Raw genomic sequence first — 17,371 nt, 5'->3', positions numbered from 1 at the left:
ACAATAAATCATCAACCCCATTGATCTTCATATAAGAGTTTTTTATGCACCCACAAATTATAACCTCCACAATTGTCTATTCTCCCTTGCTGAAGAATCTAGTTAGTACTTCACTTTATGGAAGCATGACTGTAACTGTCCCAGGAAAAGTCCATATGCAGAAATTAATTATTTCTGACTGAATAAACTGATCTTGTGTTTTTTGCATTTTAACGTAAGATGTAGGGAAAAATACACAAGGTTTTTGTAATTTTGAATATTTCAAGTCAATCCTAGGAAGAGACCATCATTTGTCTCCATCCTTCTCACCTGGGAAGAATGTAACTTTTTGCTCTTTGAATAGAGTAAGCAGATATGTCATTGTGCTGAGCACTTTCTCAAGGGTTTGTCAGCTTTCTAATTTATACATCGTTCACTCCTAACTTTAGTAATCACACAAAGGAACATTTCATGATTGTGAAGTTAAAAAGCTGATAGGACACTGAGAAATAATATCTGGACACGGTTATGTTGGGTTTTATTGTACTGTGCTACCCCAAACAAGTGCTCCCAGCAATGTGGTGTCTGCTTACTGAAAAATAAGTGACTGAAGTGGAGTTTGTTTTTTTTTTTCTTTATGTCTGGGAATCCAGACTAAAAACCTGAGTGAACCCAGCCTCAGCACTGCATAAGACTGTAACTGCGATGGTGTGTATAAAAAAAAAATATATATATTATCAGGATACACACTTTTACTTTCTTCATACTGCTTATAAAGAGGGACTCCAATGTGAATTTTTCCAAACAGATAACAGTCTCTCTCTGCTGGAGTCAGTGTTAGTAAGCCACAAAAATCAGGATTAATTTAAATTTGCATCTCAGGTGGTGCAGAGTATTGAAAAAGGGATTTGCAGTTGGCTGTCAAAATGGCACATTGGCTATACAAACACAAGAGAACCCAGCATCAGTCAGTGTGGGGCTGTTTGCCAATGGTGCTGAAGTGGTGGTGGCATGCAAAAAGCCTTATAGTCTTCATACTTATATGTACTAAAAGGCATATTTACATTAAAGTTATAGCTTTGGCAAAAGTAGACAGTTAAATTTTTTTTAATGAAAAAAATATTTATTTGGGGTTGTCTATGCATCATCCTGATGTTAAATTCTTTAATGATATTATCACATAACATTTTTCACTGAGTGCTTCTATTTGATAGATTCATTGCAACAAGAATCATAGATTTATATTTTCTCAATTTTAATGATAATTTACAAAGACTACAACAGCATTCCTAAAAGAATGTCAAAGACCATTTCTTTTAAGTGTAAAATATATGAAGCAGTTTACACGAAACTAGTTCACCTGAACATTAAAAAGTATTGTCATGAAGCAGGGTTTTTTTTACATTTTAGAAAGGGATTTAATTTGTCAATATGTCTCCTTTCTCCAGTCCACCATTGCACTGTAAGAAGATTAAAGTAATTTTTAGCACTTTGTACTTAATTTATTTTAAATTATGTTATTTTTATCACTTCCTAGTGCTTTTTTCGTTATTCAAGAATAAACAGATAGTGAAGGAAGGCAGCTGAAGTGGTAGTGGAAATGAAAAGATGGGTTCTGTTTCATGCACTTTACGCAAACTGTGATTAAGTAAAGTAACTAACACATAACAAAAATCCATTATGAAGATTGTGCTTCTCTTTGGGTGCTGGTAGTTTGTAAGCAATCTTAAGACAAGGTGTATGCTAAAAAGATTGTAATGAATAGAGATAGCTTTTAAGAATGCTATTTCCAAACTGGGGACACAAAATGGACAACTGCTGGTGATGGCAGGGGATCTGAAACATAACACAAGATAAAGGAACTTGACTTAAAATATATGCTCCAATATACAAGTCTGTCACCTGTGTAAGAAATGTGTATTTATTCTTTGGATGAAGCTAAGCACAAGTTGTAAGTGCTGAGTCTAGTGCAAGGATCACTGCGTGAAGTTTCACTGTAGTCCCTGACAACTTTGTGAACAGGAAAATCCAGTGGTGTGGAAAGGCATGCACTAACCATAAAATGTAACGGAAGTGGAAAATAAGAGGTTTTTACTTGCAGCTATGGTTTGGAAAAGAGAAACCAGAAGCAGCTGTCTAACCTTTCAGTCTTGTTAAGGACATATTAAAAGCAATTCCTATTCAACAAGAGTTGTTTAAGCCAAAGAGATAAAGCATCCTTCGAGGAGGGGAAAGAAGAAAATAAAATTTCCTGAATCCATAGAGAAGCTGGAGCAGTTGAGAATACTGTTCTATAATTTTTGAACTTTTAGTGTGCAATTTTAACATTTTCCTTATTAGAGTAAACCAAATTCACAGTCTTTAATCATGTTTGGTTTGTAGAGAAATCTGGCTCAGTAAAGCACTCCATTCCTTTGGACATATTGGCTCTCTTAATAGCAAAAACAACATGATCAGAGGAGGTCTACAAACATTTCACACTTCATGTGGTATAAGCCATAAACTTATCTTTACAAATACTGTCTTGAATAAATGGACATTTATATTTATCTCCTTTTGACCGTGGCAAGGAGCAACTGATAATCATCACTAGCTTGTAGCTATTGCCTGCTCCTTGCTTTTAGGATGTGTGTGCATTCTTACCTCTTTAAAGTTGCATCTTCTTTTTCATGTGTTTTACATGGTTTGATCTTCTTGACCCCTTGCATGAATTTCAGAGGATTCTTTCCATTACTTGAGTCTGTTGGGGTTTCCATTTTGACAGTCATTCCTAAAAGAAACAACAAATAATTTTGTGGTACTGAAATTAACAGCACATTATCTCCAGTACAGTAATGACAGCAGCATGACAACTTGCAAATTAATGGTAAAATAGATTATCACCCTTTCACACTCATTTTTGAAATATTTTGCAACATTACTTCTTTGTACAATACAAAGTCTGGAATGTGTTAAACAGCAGCATAACTTATTGATATTTTCCACAGATGGGATATTTTATTGAGGTTCACAAGCCTTCTACACCTTGTCAAACACGTGAGGAATACTTGATAAACAATTTTAAAAAGTGTTGCAGATGCAATCAGCTATTAGTAGAACCAAAAATGCTGATTCTGACCATGTTTGTTAAAGACAGATGTTGATGACTCCCCTACACAGTCTTTGCAAGTTTTCTTTTGTAGGTTAGTTTGTGCATCCTTTACAAGACATATTCTCCCATGGGTTTTTTACTCAATTATTTTAGCATAAGGATCTTAATACTAGTTGTACTTCACTGTCTTATGCTGGTGCTCAGAGGTTTCCAGCAGAGATGGACTTTACGATACAATAAATGCTGTATGCAATTTACTACAGGTTGTAAAAAGCTTATGTGCTAAGGAGATCATGATGTAGAGGTGAACAAATGTCACGAGGCTCTTGTAACCTCTTACACCACCAGAATTTAATTAACTATGATTGTCTGGAAAGCAGTGTCCTTCCTCTAACACAAAATAAAACATTTTTCTTTTTCTTTTTTTTTCTATCACACGGGATAAGCAAACAATAATAAATTATTTTCACGTCCTTGTCTCTTTTCATCAGGAAATGGAATCTCTTTGTGATCAAGGTAATATTCATTCTTTGTTTATTGAATTGTTTTGCAAGTCTTGTAATTAAGTTTTTATAGAATTACACACTAGTCAGGAGCAAATGGTAAACACTTGCCGAACAAAGTCATAGTATCAATAAGATGTAAGTAAAAAGTTGAAATTCTGTGATTTTTTTCTCTGGATATAATCTCAAAATGAAATTCCAGGATTAGCTATTCTTTTGCCTTTAGATAGGAGACAGGAGGAAGACTATAGGATCTCATCACTGAGTTATTGTGGAATTACAGAATTATTTGAGTTGAGAAAGGCTTTAAAAGACCACCTAGTTCCAACCCCTACTTCCATGGGCAGGGACACATTCCAGCAGATGAGGTTGCTCAAAGCTCTATCTTGCCTGAACCTGAGCACATCCAGGGGTGGGGACACCCCAGCCTCTCTGGACAACCTGTTCCAGTGCCTCACTGCAATCACAGGAAAGCATTTCTTCCTAATACCTAAACTACATCTACTCTATTTTTGTTAAAAGCCATTACCCCTTGTCCTATCACTCCATATGCTTGTCAAAAGTCCCTGTCCACCTCTCTTTAGTGACTTTAGATGCTGAAAGGTGCTATATGGTCTCCCTGAAACCTGTGCATCTCTAACACGTTGAGTTTTGGTTCTTTGTTTTCTGAATGTGCTGGAGCTATCACATTATAAAGCCTAACATTTTTTTAATTTGATCTGCACTTTGGTTGGTGTTGATAATGGCCCCAAATGATACACTGTAGCATGAGAGCTGAATGAGTATGCTGAAGGGTGGTGGCAGTATAAGTATCTGTCACATCACACCAAAACCAAAGCTCTTCAAAAAACAGTATAAACAAATTTAAGAGAAGAAAAAGCCAGTCATATTGGACATGTTGTAATTTCTTCTATCCTCAGTGATGCCATAGACAATTACTTTTCACTAAAAATTGTGAAGCTGTGACTATAGTTGGATGATTAATTAGCAACATTTCCAAGGCATGCATTTTTCTGAACAATATCAGAAATAAATCTTTCAGTATTGTATTCATACACTTCTTGCTCACAGTAAAATACCAAAATATTAATCAGATACTACTGACTGGTGCATTGTGGATCTTGTATGAGCTGAACAGGCTCACAAGATTTGAGCTTCACAAGATTTGGAAACTGCTTGTTCTGCTGCAAAAATTTCTCTACTATACTACTTCAACAATTAAAACCCTTATATGGATTGTGTGAAGCATACTTATTACTGTTGTTAATTGGAATGCATGAATCAAAGGAGGAAAGGTGCTATCTATGAGCTGAACCTGACTTCTCTGGGTCTTCTCTCTTCTCATAAAGTGAGATTTATGTTTCAAGGGAAATTGTTGTATAAATTCAGACACTTTTCTCTAGTATTTATAATTTGTGCCATGTTAACATTGTACTGTGATTATTTTTAAGAAATTCCGGTCTGCTTTACTTTGTGAGTCTATTGCTTTTATTAATTCACTCAAGTGCTCTCTCAGAGGATAAGTTCAAGGAAGTCTGATATATTTTAGGATCTCTTGTGTCTCCTCTGCCAGATAAATCTGGCCTGATCATGATGATTAACTCTGTAGTCCAAAAGGAGGTCTGCTAATGAGCATAAATGTGGCAACCCTATCTGTGAGGTCAGGAAAGAGCAATAAGGGGAATGAGCACTTTCAAGGATCTGCATACCAAGATGAGATGATGATCATTTCCAGTCTGGAGCCAGTGTCAAGTGTGGTCAAGTTGCAGTGACACACAAACCAACCTTTTGTATCTTCATCCCTGCCTGTGTGTGTCACCAGCATCCATGAGTGAACTTATCCTCTGGAGAACCCTTGGAGATCATAGCAGTTTATTGTGGAGCTGCTGAGTTACTGAGGCACAAAGCAAGAGAAAATTTAGGAGCCACTCCTGAGAGCAGAGCATATTAGACTGAGGTCCCTGACAGAGCATTGAGGAACAGGTTCTTTCCTTTACCTGAGTTGAGGATTAAATACCACCAGAGTGCATAGGTTGAATGGCAGCTACTTTCTGAAGGAGCTGGTGGCAGTACACCACGGTGAAATGTTCTTTTGTGGGAATGTTACTTTGTTCTCAGTAAATTGTTCCCACTTTTGGTCTCACATACAGGAAAATCAAATAAGCAGGTAGAGCTCAGATATGGTTGTCTTTCAAATTCTAGTTTTTTGATACAAAGATAGAACAGAATTTTGTAACTGTTGGAACCTCTGAGAATTTGCTTCAGTCATGCACTTTTCTAGAATGTATTTTCTGGTTTAGATTCTCCCACTTCATAATTGCACTGCTGTTTTTTCATAAGTACATAAAAATGAAGTGTTACTTTCATGTTCCCTTGAGTAACTTAAAAACTACATTTTTGAAGTAACTGACTACTATAGTTATGTAATGCACATTCTGTATACAGGAAGATCTAGGCATATAGCGTTGAAATACATAGTAGTCATTGAGTTAGACTTTATATTTTTTTTCCTTAGTAAGACGTGTCTTTTCCACTCTTGAATACTTCTGGTAAAGAATGTTAAAAAAATAAACATATAAACATTTTCTTAGTTTAAATTTGTTTGTTTGTTTGTTTTATTCTTTTAGGCTTTTTAAATCTGAAACTTACATACCATGTTTTCTAAATATGTCTCAATTATTTTTTTACAATTTGCAGTGTTGTGATGACAAAAATATGTTCATTTTTAGAGAAAAAAGCTCCTAGTTTTTGAGATAACAAGGACCTAAAATGAAATCTAAGTTTAATGCAATTTTGATTGACAGAAACAAAAACTATGGAGATTTTAAGTCTAGCTTTTAATTTCAGTAAGTTAATGAATAACTATTAACTTATTGTCTTAGAAATTCAACAAAAACTTGAAGCATGAAAGTATTGATAGGAAGTAAATCCAATTGACAATTCTTCCCATGCCCAGATTAGAAGCTCAGCCTATCTTTTACTTTGAAACATTTTACTCTATCGAGAAATGGACTCCAGAAATATATATCAACTTTGCCACAAAATCAGTAAATATTTTGCTGCCAAATAAACTTTCAGACTTTTTCCACGGGCCTAACAATGTCAGCTGCTTCTCACCCTGTTGTCACAGTCCTCATTGTATTTAACATTTCTCTATTTCAAGAAATAATATATTGACAATATAAATTTTCCTATATTGTATTTATAACTTGAGTTCATGGGTCTGATCACGTTGTTCTCTAAACTGGACATATTAGTTTATTAATTATGACTAATGCAGGATGCAGATCAGTGAGGCCCACCTCTATTCTGGACTGTGCTCATTACAGCATCATACAAAGACATGGATGAAGATGGATGGCACATTTTCATTCTATAAAGCAGAGCAGGTCTAAATTCAGTATCAAACTGCATGGCATGCTGGTGAGATAGAAGCTGAGACAGCGAAACAGCTGCAGAGGGTGGGGTTTTTAACATGATTCTGCTAGATGGACTGCTCTACTTGACTTAATCTGTCCCCTGCACGTCGGCTATTATCATCTTTTGATCCCATATATGTGACCACATATAAGAAGTGGTCAACTAAATGCAGCAATAATCCTTGGATAAAGACAGCCTTGTTGTCAGGAATGCTCCTCTAGAATAGGGCTGGAGGCTGTATAATTTTCTCCTTATTATTGTGGTTGCAACTAATTGGTCTAGTTAGAATTTATAAACCTTCAAGGCAGCCTGAAAGATACTAGTTACAATATAAGACGCCTTTGATGAGATACACTGGTGCCTCTGTTGGGTTTCATGTTGCATCCCCCTTCACACTGTCAGGTGGTGCTGTAACCAGAGAGCCACTGAGCTTTCTTTCACTCTAGACAAGAATATAAACAATTGGACACAAGATGGGTAGGTTAATACAGCTGGCTATCTCACATCCCTAAGGAAAAGCATAGGCAAATCTTATGCATGTAAAAGGTTAGAGTTAATTATTAAATCTTTCTCTGATTTGCACATTCAGGAAGAACAACAATAATTTCTGACTGTCATTTCCAGATGTTATTTTGTTCCTAGATATAAGGTGAGCAGGCAGGAGCTCGGACTAGTCAGATATCATCAGAACTGCTCAACTTCCTGCACAGCTACACAGGCTAATCAGGCAGAAGTGACCAAAGCAGCAAGATGTTGCCACCACTTCTTATTGTTTCAATAAGCATTGTATCTATTGAAGTTGTTATTGGATTTATTGGAAATGGATTTATTTCAGCTGTTAATATCATTAATTGGATCAAAAGCAAAAAAATATCTTCTGCTGATATGATTCTGATCTTTCTGAGCACATCAAGATTTATCTTGCAGGTGACAGTCCTGATGCACATCCACAGTCTCTATTTTGCAGATGTGTTTAAGTTGGCTTCAGTGTACAAGGACTTTGGTGCAGTGTGAATGTTTGTAAACCATAGCAGCTTGTGGTTCAGTACCTGGCTCTATGTACTGTACAGTGTAAAAATAATCAATATCACCCACTGGCTGCTGCTGCAAATCAAGCGCAGAATAGCTGGGATGGTCCCATGGCTTCTTCTAGTATGGCTGGTGATCTCTTCTATGACTTCTCTTCCTTTACTATGGATTACACCCAGCACTTACCTATGCAGCTCAACAGGAAACTGCAGAGAAAATAATACAGCTCATATCATGGACTGGGATAGCTCATCTCTCTGCTTGCTGCTTCTTTACTTTCTAGGTTGCTTTACCCCTCTAGTAGTCTCCGTGGTGACCTCAACTCTGTTAATTACTTCTCTGTGGAAACACAGAAAGATGATGCAATGTTATGCAGATACTTTCAGGGATGCTATGATAGATGTTCTGCTATTAAATCCATTATTTCTTTCTTAAAAACTGTATCTTTCCAGTTTTGTAGCTCAAATTCTGTTGATGCTGTCGACATCTCAAAGTAAAGATGTTGTGAAAGTAGCAGTATCCTTAGTTGTAGCTGGGGCATATCCTTCCATGCACTCAATTATCCTGATCATAGTCAATTCAAAATTGAAATTTGCATTTAGGAAACTTTGCCTGCATTTTAAGTGCCATTTGGAAGATAAGACTCCAAGCTTGAGAGAAACACTCTCCAGTAAGAGATATGAGATCAAGACTCATATGTATTGTTTCACTGTCCTTTCCCTTAAATGATAACTTTGATCTTGCAGAGATTTCTGTGACTAGTCCTCCTTAGCATTTCAGAGCATCTGAAATAATGCACATTTTTGCCTTACTTGTGCACCATTCCAGCTCCTTCCATCCCGCTTAATATAGAATGAGAACAAAAACATACTGAATGAGAATAATGTACTTAAATAAGAAATCAGTTTTAGGTTGCTTTGTGATTTCAGATTATCAGTTTAAGACTGCAAGTTTTATGACCTGTTCGAATTGAAGAAAATGAGGAGTAAAACAGACAAGAATGTACAGAGATCAAAAGTATCAGCTCTCAAATAAAGGATTTTTTACCTGAGAAGGTTAAAATTTGACTAAAAACATGTTGTGCAAGTCATAACTGGTGTTACATGGAAAAAGACTGTACTTTTAAACTGGAAAAACCAACTGGATGATAACCTGAGGGAAAATTAAGGTTTGGAAGCATACAGCCAACTGATATAATCAAATTGCATTCTGAATGAGGTCTATTCGTTTTAGGATTCCAGTATATCTGTAACAATGTAGTGATTAAATACCTATTTATAAATGGATACTTTTGTTTGAAATATATGTTATGCGTATTTGTTTTCCTCGAAAGTGGATTACCCAGATGGTGATTACAATCTAAGATGATGTAGGTACATAGAACGACCTGTAGAAAATCTCACTCTTGTTGAGTTGGCCATTCTGATCATAGATTTGCCTTTATTGTCATGATTTGTTATTGCTTTGAGCAATATGGCTATGAGTTTTTTCTAAGGCTGTTTTCTTTTAAAATTTTATATTACTATGAAGTTTCACATGAGGTTGGTGAAATCTATTTAACAAATCCTGTCATGTTTTATCAAATAATGTGTTTGATAAATCTGTTCTAAAGTTCTCAGCTTATAAATGACTGTGGTGAGAGTTTCAGGCCCACCTATAAAATTAATGAGCAGAGTGATTCACTTATTCTTGGAGTATAGTGGCCTTGGTTTTTGAAACACCAGAGTAATAAGTTTATAAAATTATTTGAAAAAAAATTACTGTTTAACATTATTAGGTAGAGAGCAATAAATGATAAATTTATACCATAGATAAATGGTTTTAATTGGTACCTTAAAATATTTTTGCAAATGAACTATGTGTTAATAGGAGACATAAGAGGATGTCTGTGTGATATGAAATGATACGATTATTAGCACATGTAAACAAGGGGTTCAGACTTCAGAGCATAAGGGAGAGTCAGTAATCTCAAAACTCAGCATTTGGAAGCACAGTATGTTGTACTGTAAAACTAAAGCTTCTGTAATGTCCACTACTGTGATTCTTGATGAATCAAGAGGGACACATAAGTCCTTCAAGAGAAGCAGGTGGGAACCATAATGCTCATGTCACAGCAGGACTCTGCTCTGCTCTACAGCAGCAAGCCCTGCCAACACGGACCAAAGTTAGAACAGTTACACAGCGATAGCTCTTTCAGCTGGCAACATCATGAAAAGAAAGTGTCCTGTAAGAAATGAGTTTGTCTGAGACTGTTTTATTATGCGGTGATTGGTAGGGGTATTTGGTTTTTTAAGCTGATCATTTCCCCAGTGAGCTCATTTCTCTTCAGGTACTTCCAAACCCTGTTCTAAAGATAGTCTGAAGTAAAGGGATCAGAGTCAAGGATGATAATAATGGCCCTTGCTCAGCTTCTTCACCTTCAAGACAGGGAGATCTGAAGCAGGAACAATCATTAATAATATCCTCCAGTGCTTCCAGGGGAAGAAGAGGACAAAGCTGAAGGACTTGACGTCTTTATGTTGTACTGATGAAAGTTTTGTTACACACTGCATAGAGTGAGATAGATGGGTACACAGATTAGAATTTTAAATGACTGGATTGGTAAATAAATTATTAGTTTTGTCTTTTTCCATTCCATCCTCCCCTCAAGCTTCAATTTATTTTCATGACTTCTTCCACAGTATATTTGATTTCTATTGTTTTTTGATCTTACCCTACTCTTAGGATTTCATCCTTTCCCACCCTAAAATAATCTTCTGTATTCTCTTTGGATCTAGCCTGTTCTTTCAGGTACATTTTAAAAAAGCTTTCTCATTATTATTTTACAAAAAAACATCACTCACCAAAGTACAGTAGACTTGTTTCTATATCTAGTTTATTCCAGAAAGCAGATCAATAAACCAAATGAATGTTTTGGCAATTATTATTTGTGCCCCAAAAAATCATAAGAATAATGTTATTGAGATTTCATTGTCTAAGAAGTGTTTATATGATGACTGACAATAAGACTGAGTTCACCAGTAACATTTCTCCTGGAACTTTTCAAGTTACATGAAATGGGGACAACATGAATGGGAGAATACTGTCTGCAGTTTGTATAAGGCCAGAAATTGTGGCAGGACCAAAATCATTGCGAGTATGAAGAAAAATAGTGATTAGTGCAGTTGTTCATACCAACTGCATGAAAAATCAAACCTTGTCTTCATTGTCTTCTCCAGTTTTTTTATTTTTTTTTAGTGCCATTGTGCTTGTTTTGTTTGGGTCAGAATTCATCACAATTCTGTATCCAGGAAAACCAGTATTTTGCTGTGCAGAAATTAAGGGACTTTTAATTTCAATCTCAGTAGCATGTTCATGAATCTGGCAAGCTTCTCACTATCAGTCCTTCAGCATGTGAATCAGAAAGAACTACCACAGACATTCTGAGTTTCAATTGCTGGTCTGCTTTGTCATGTCTTTCCTTTTGCTTGCATTATTCAGAGGCTCTACCTGATCAAATCAGTAGCAGGGTGGTGGGTATGAACTCTGCTATCTCTAACATACTGCCTCTCCTCTGCTAGCCATGCAGTCATCCTTGCCCTTTCTGACAGTTTGCTGCTCTCCATGATGTAATTTCCTCTCTGCTAGGTACACAAGTCAGTATTGCCAGCTCTGTGGATTCCAGAACAGATGTTCTTATAAATGCCACTAAAACTCCAGTCTTCACTTTTTCTGGTTTTCTAGCGGTAATCAGGAAGTTTTTCACCTTCTTTGCATCTGACAGCACAATGGTGCTATTTTTTTCTGAATAATTTTGGGTAATTTGAAAAGTAAAATTAGTGTCAGTGGAAATGCTACACTGTACCTATCTTTTCTTGAAATGTGACTTCCCACCTTTGTGCAAGGTTTGGAGAAAAGCTTTCCCTCCTGTAAGAGTTTATAATAGGATTATAACCTGGGATTACTTTTATCCCTATTTATTTATTGTCTTCCCTATCGTAATACTCAGCCTTCATTTAATTAATATCACAAGGACAGTTTCTCCAATGTTGCAAAATACTTCTGAAGGCTAATCCCTCTTCCCCTCAATATTTCTTATTCTGTTTGTTCCTCATTTGAGGATATCTGGGTGGGAGGTCATTGGAGCTTAGTTAGGTGTATAAAAAAATGTTCCATATAAATCTTCATAGAGACATGGGTTTTAAGGTTTATTTTTAAAAAAAATCTTTATATATTAATGTGAAAATGGCATTGAATACTTGTAATTTTAAAAATATAAATGAGGCTTATGTTAATATCACTTCTAAGATTTATTATTTTCAAAGTGCCATTTCTCCCTCCCAATACCTATGTTTTTGCAATGAACCAAACTTTACATTGGCCAAAGTAATTATAATGAATATCAATTACATCAGAGAAGAGCATAGACCCTCTTGAAACCAGAGTCCCTGATGTTCATAAGCTTTTCAGTGGTCAGAGGGTTTTTCATTCCTACAATTTTTCTTGAGTCCACATTGAAAGAAGATATATCCTTCTCGAGTATTCAGACTATCTGTGTGTGAAAGGACAGGGATATTTTATCATCAGAAATCACACTAGTAATATGAGTAGTGGCTACAGTGGGATTTAATTTGGCTTTTGAGAGGAGAAGAAAGTGAAAGTCTCACAGATTCATGAGATTTACTTTGGCTGGTCTCTTTTCCTAGTACAGGTAAACAACCTCGTAAAGAAACTGGGACAGAAATGCAGCCTTCCAAAGCTGCTTTTGCTGAACTGGGCTCCATGCACTGAAAGCTCCACTACAAAACAGTTCTTTTGTTGCCACAGGAAAAGTAGATGCAAAGTGCTAAACAGGAATAATGATTTGACATTATCATCTCTTAATTGCCTCTTGGGGAGAACGTGTGAAATTAAACCCTCTCTGGCCTTTAGGCACTCAGACATGATATTGTGATGAGATTAAGATGGATGATATAATTCATAAATTTAAAAAATGATTGGTAGGTAATTATATTCTATTTTTTATCTTCTTCCACCCCCTTCACCTGTGTCATATTTGAATTTCATTTTTTCTCATTTTGTATATTTTATTGTTTTCCTCTTCTTTGAATACTTCTTTTTCTTTTCCTTTTTAGAAAAAAAATTAATTCTACATTTATCACTCATATTTCTTGCCACTTCCTTTAAAAATCTCTACTATTTTTGCTGTTGTTGCTGCTGTTATTGCAAATATATACCAATGAAATCAAGATGTGTTCGTTCACATATTTACTATAATAAACACACATTTCAATGCACCTTATTGGTTTTGTCAGACACATACTTCTTATTTTGTGATAACATTGCAAATAAAATTTCTCCCTTTCCTTGTGAAGACATTTAGAAAACAAAAACAAAAAAACCCAAAAACAACAACAAAAAAACCCCAACAAACAAAACTCCACACTGCTGATACCCTGAGATTTGTGAAGCTTCCCTTTCAAATCCCACATTAGAAAACAAAAGCTTCTCTTTCAAATCCCACATTTAGAAAACAAAAACAAAAAAAAAACCAAAAACAACAACAAAAAAACCCCAATAAACAAAACTCCACACTGCTGATACCCTGAGATATGTGAAGCTTCCCTTTCAAAATCCCACATTATTCAGTTCTGCTTTGTTCTTTCCCTGTCATTTGCTTTCTCTCACTCCAGTGTGGATCCCTTTTTCTTTTACAGACTGTTATTTTATTTCTCATTTTTCCCTGTCTCCTTTAAGGTCGTTCTTAAAGTCTTTACTTTTCCCTTTCTCTGTTTAGTTTTAATCATCACCCTTCAATCCCTCAAACACTTGTTCATTTCTATGTGTACACTGTTTGTTTCCCTTCCAGAGTAGAGAAGACCATCCAAATATTTTCATTGCTTAGGATTGAGATAAGAAGGAAAAACAGGAAATAGAATGTAGCTGCATGTATGCAAACAGCAAAGTGGAAAACACTGAGTTCAAATTGGAAAACTCAGAGTTCAAATACTGCGTGTGTAAATTGTACGTTCAGGACTAAAATTATTTGAGATACTTGCATCCGGAGAAACATCAGAAAGAAAGTATATATTCATAGACCTGCTCACTCTCTTAAAGAAGAAAACAGAAGTCTGTCTATTGCAATTAATTCTCACCAACAGAACAGAAGGAAATCAGCTTTTTTTTTCTGAGGAACTTCTCAATCTCCTCCAAGAAACACATAGAACAGGAACTATTAATAGGTATTTGTTGAGCTCATTTGATAAATCATAAGAAGCACAGCATGAACTTTATACAGGTGTTCAACCAACAGAGGTTCAGACCCCTAACATAACATGTAGATATAATTTGAGTTTCAATGGTCACAGATACAATATTTCTCTTGTTTGAGGTACCCATAGCTTTCTTCAGGAATCTGAAGCAGCGTTATTGCACATGTAGAGAAACATATCTGCCCCTGTTGAATAAATAAGTACCTATATCTCAGCTAAATTCAGTTCAAAAGGGGAAACCACATAATATAAAAACTGCATCATTCTTAAGTCATGTTTGGACTACAGCAGCCGCCAATCTCCTTTTTCATTGCTTTTTTACAACTGGGTGAGCTTGTGCATTTTCTTGTGCCATGGCTTTACTGAGGCAGGAAAAGGGAGAAAATTTCTCAGAAATATCCCCTGGAAAAGGTTATTCTGAGACAGAATATCTCTTGGATTCAATTCCCTGATGCTGTGAAGAGCTAGTCTTAGGCCCCCTGTCTTTTGGCTCTTAAAAACCAGTCTGAGATTATTTCAAAAGCCAGCTCCAAAGTACATTCTGTCAAAAGAGAGTTGGCTTTTGGAAAGTGAATGACAACTCAAACTTTGTATTGGGTTTGCAATTGGGTGAACACATATATAAAAACTCATAACATATGTAGGCAGTGGACCAAGGGACTGGGAAGAAGGAGAAGGTTCATTAATGATCTGTGATGAGTCAACCCAAACTGCTCCTTCCCAGTCCCTTGGCTGCGGCGTGGGTTTTCGCTCTCTCCGGCTGCACGCAGCTCTTGGGAGCCCGGCTGTGGCGTAGCTTCCACGTGCTGCCGGGGTTTGCTGCCACGGGTTCCCGGACACGGCTCCGTGTCTCGGGCGCGTGGGCTGGCCAGCCTCTGTTACCGTGCGCTAGGGATCCGGTAAAGAGGTAAGGAATTGTCCATTTACTCCGTGCTTGGCAGGAAAGGTTTATTGAACATGTGGCGCGGTTCGATGGAAGGACGCGACCGCTCCCATCACTCGCATGGGAGAAAATGGCACCTGGGTGCTGGCGGGATAGGGTTTTATGGAGGGGCAGGGCGAGAGGATCCACGGCCTGCCGCCCAATAGGGGAGGCTGCCGTGGCGGTGACGCCAGCAACAGCGACCAACCAGAGAACCCCGCAGGGGCGGGCACTGAGCCTCGGGCTGAGCAGGATCGTGTGGCTCGGGGTGGCCAGCACGGGGTTTCCTGGGGCCGGACGGCAGGGTGGTTACAGGAGCGGCAGAGGGGGAAGGTCCGGCAGCAGGCAGCATGGGGCCAGAAACCGCGGGGGGGAACAACATGGGGGAAACGCGGGATTACAGAACTTGACTTATTTTAACATAAATTAAAAACCCTAATCTAAACCTGAACTCCAGGATGCAACACTTGGCCTGCTGCATCTCATCAGCATGGAGCTTGATTTGCAAATCAGCAAATCATCTTGATCTGCTTTACAAAGTCAGTGGGAAAGGTTAAAATCTCAAGCTGGCCCTGTGGAATCTTCCAGAAGTGCCTTGCTTTTCTTGCTGATGTAGAAACAACCTGCATACATTACCAAGCTAAGAGATGAGATGCTTAACAGTCTTTGGTTATCCTTCTCTTTGAATCTCTTCACCTATATGAACATCTTGAGCTCCAAACTGCTGTTCTGACCAAAACTGGGAAATTTTGGATGATTCTCAGATCATCCCTCAGAGCATTGGTGATTTCTTCTGTTATTTCTTCACACTGTACTTTGGCTTATTTTAGCTTTTCCTTTTGTACTTCAGTAATTAATCCTCTCACAGACGTCAGGGTGATAGATGATGAGGTTTTTCAGCTCTCCATATCATTCCAGTGGACACCATTGGGATGTACTTACCTGTCATCATTCCATTTGAATGTAATCAGTTAATTATCTCTGTCCTCAAAGTTATCAGAAGGAGGAGATAGAAATCTGGCAACTCTGGCAGCTCCAGGACACATATGCATGTAAATATCGTCTAGTTTCTGTCTTTTTCCCTTTCCTTCTATGTTTCTATTTTTTTTTTAATTTGACTGCTGTTATTCAGCTGGTGCAACTAAATCACCAAGATTGCCTGGACTGTCTTTGGGGATCACTGCTTCTTGTTTGAATACACTATACTCAGTTATAAACTGTTATAAACAGTTATAAACGTTTAAAACAAAACATTTATTCAATGTTGCTTATCTTCCTCTAGGTCATTATAGCACATAAAATTCCTTCCTTATTTTAAGGGGTAAATTCTAAGAAAAGCTTGATACAAATGAGTGCAAACACAAAAGCAGGACAATACCTGGAACTGATCAAGTTCTTATATACCATACTTTGAGGAGAAGACCAGTGACACAGTACAAAAAACTTAAAATTTGTGAATCTGCAGTATATTTTTCTCACTTATTTCTGAGGCATAGCTAAATATGATTCTACATTTTAGTTTCATGGTCAAGTCCTTTGTATCTTTTCATCTTTCAGCTGAGAAGGCTCTTGAGTGTTCAAGAGTCAAATTGTTAAATCTCATATCAAAATACTTAGAATCAAATAGTTCACTCAAGACATTTGTCCTACAGGAGCTTTGTGTAGGGTTTTTTTTCTTTTTTTATTATAGCCTATTATTTAAAAGTTGACAGCAAAAGCAGTACAGTTATCTATAAGCCAGCTGTCATGATTTCTTCAGAAAATCACTTTTTGCATTGAACTGATGTTGTGATCATATACCTTGCTGTCATGTGGCTTGGTAAGTGATTGCTTGCTGTGAGGAGCCCATGAGCTACTTCTAGTACTTGAGCTTCTTACAATATATATTCACATGCAGTTGCAAGCACTGTACTTTCATAGTGCTGATTGAACAATCTTCATCCAAATACATTATTCAACAAATATTTCTATGGAATAACTTCTTTCCAGACTGAATTTAAAAGAAATTAAGCTGGCTGCAATGCTTACAAAGTTTAGTAGGTTCTGTGAAAAAGCACTGTAAATAAGGCAAGAGGGACTCATACCTTAGGTGCATCTCAGTTTAGTTCTATTATCTATGGGGCTTCCAATGATACATCCATCATCTCTATACTTCATTGTCCTGCAGGAATAAAAA

General features: G+C 36.9%; 1 pseudogene; it reads left to right on the top strand.

The window, feature by feature from the left end:
• The first annotated feature begins 7,743 nt into the window (after nt 1-7,743).
• On the top strand, nt 7,744-8,751 carry LOC128803156 (taste receptor type 2 member 40-like; annotated as a pseudogene).
• Nucleotides 8,752-17,371: the final 8,620 nt, after the last annotated feature.

The sequence above is a fragment of the Vidua macroura genome, chromosome 2, assembly GCF_024509145.1.
Source record: "Vidua macroura isolate BioBank_ID:100142 chromosome 2, ASM2450914v1, whole genome shotgun sequence".
In the NCBI taxonomy this organism is placed as follows: Eukaryota; Metazoa; Chordata; class Aves; order Passeriformes; family Viduidae; genus Vidua; species Vidua macroura.
This window is presented reverse-complemented; position numbering and strand designations above follow the sequence as displayed.